Below are 2,093 nucleotides of genomic sequence, written 5' to 3'. Positions count from 1 at the left end.
CCTAGGCTGTATGGATATGAATATAGCCTTGAGTATACAACTTTGAGGAGGGGTGAGAGGAGGAAGAGAAAAATTCACACTCAGTGAGGTATAGTGGGGAAATGGGAGGAAAAGAAGCTGGAAGCAGACTACGGAGAATTAGTCCAGTACTTTCAAGTATCTCATTTAATTTTCACAGGAATTGGTAAGAAAACTGAGACTCATACTTACCTGGCAGGAGAGATACCATGATCACGAAGGTGGTTTTCCCAGGGTGAGACATCTGTTGCACTCCAGGTGTGCTGACCCTTACAATTTCCCCAAATGTAGGAAACTCAATTTGTGGAGGGGAGGACAGCATTAACACTCTCCCCCGAGGGAATAAAAAGAAAATTGAGACTCAGAGTTTTGAGTGATTTACCCAAAGTCTCACAGACAAAAAGGGATGACAATGTGCCCAACCTAAATTCATATGACTCCAGAACCAATATTCCTCCTATCCAAGCATCTTCAATCAACAAGGAATTTATTTAAGGTCACTAAGCAACAGAATAAATAGATTTATTCAAAGCAATTCTTTCACCCAGGTGAGGGGGTTCCTTGTGGGTCTGTTTTCCCAGGACAAGATGTTGCAGAAGTGAGGTATTTTTATACAGTGGGAAAGGACACCAGCTCCAAAGTAGGCAAAGAAAATGTGCATCCCAGTTGCAATCTTTCTAGCTGTGTGATCCTTGGTAATTTAGTACACCTCTCTGCGCTTCAGTTTTCCCATCAGAAAAGTGAGAACAATTGTGCCTAGAGAACTGTATGGGGAAAGGAGGACATAAAATCATGGAATGCAAAGTGCTTAGCATCGAGCTCTGAACATGGTAGAACTTCATACATGTAAATTATAATAATTTGTTTTATTCTCATTCTTATATCTATGATTATTAAATCAAGATGGCATGACTTCACTGGCGTAGTTACATGTAAAATGAGACAGTGTCTGAGGACTGCTTCACAGTGCTTTAAAAGAGGAGTGAGGAGAGTATTATGTGGGAATAATACAGGAAACAAGAATAGCAAATTTGGTAATTATTGAAACTGAGCAAAGCTGGTACACAGGTTCATTATAGTATTCCCTCTACTTTTGTATATTTAAAGTTTTCCACAACAGAAGAGTTTTTAAAATGTTCATGATAGCCCTGGCTGGCATAGCTCAGTGGATTGAGCGTGGGCTGCGAACCAGTGTCGCAGGTTTGATTCCCAGTCAGGGTACCTGCCTGGGTTGCAGGCCATGACCTCCAGCAACCACACATTGATGTTTCTCTCTCTCTGTCTCTATCTCCCTCCCTTCCCTCTCTAAAAGTAAATAAATAAAATCTTTAAAAAAATGTTCATGGTTAGAATACACAAATTCTAAAAAAAGAGAAAGAGAAAGAAATACAAGAGCTTTCTTTCTCCATCATGTGGGGGTACTGAAAGAAGGTAGCCATCTGCAAGCTAGGAAGAGAGACAGCTCTGCAAGCCAGAAAGAGAATTCTCACCAGAATCAAATCTGCTGGCACCTTGATCCTGGACTTCCCAGCCTCCAAAACTGTGAGAAATAAATGGCTGTCATTTAAGCCAAAAAAGAAAAAAAAAAAAAAAAAGAATACACAAAGGACACATATGTTGGTGGAAAATGCCAGGACTTACAACTGAGAAGAATAGAAGACTGGATTCTCAGGAAGCCTGGCCTCCTCTCAGAAGGCCTCCCACATCTACTCCAGGCTGTTCAAATGACTCCTCTCTTGAACCCAAACTGTTCACCATAAAGTTGGAAAGAGGAGACCTTGTCTCTCAGAAGGTTAAGAATAAGAATTACCATTGCTCTACAGTTTAGGCAATAAAGGTTAATTATCTCACTAAAAAAAAGGAGTTACCAGACAACATCCAGGACTAATTACCCTTCCAACCCCACCACACACACATTATAGGGTGCTCTCCCCGGGAACACACATCCTCCCTGTACCCTCTGCCAGCACTATGAGTTCCTCCACCAGTGTGGAAAACTTCGGCTGTGATTCCCCTGAATACAAAACCACATTTTTAGGACTTTTTAAAATTGAATTTATTGGGATTACATTGGT

General features: G+C 40.9%; 1 pseudogene; it reads left to right on the top strand.

Moving 5' to 3' along the window:
- Positions 1–202: 202 nt before the first annotated feature.
- LOC114502221 lies at positions 203–355 on the top strand (annotated as a pseudogene).
- The last annotated feature ends 1,738 nt before the right edge of the window (positions 356–2,093 follow it).

This window comes from Phyllostomus discolor, chromosome 7, assembly GCF_004126475.2.
Source record: "Phyllostomus discolor isolate MPI-MPIP mPhyDis1 chromosome 7, mPhyDis1.pri.v3, whole genome shotgun sequence".
In the NCBI taxonomy this organism is placed as follows: Eukaryota; Metazoa; Chordata; class Mammalia; order Chiroptera; family Phyllostomidae; genus Phyllostomus; species Phyllostomus discolor.
The sequence above is the reverse complement of the archived record's forward strand: the minus strand, read 5'-3'. Positions and strand labels throughout refer to the sequence as shown.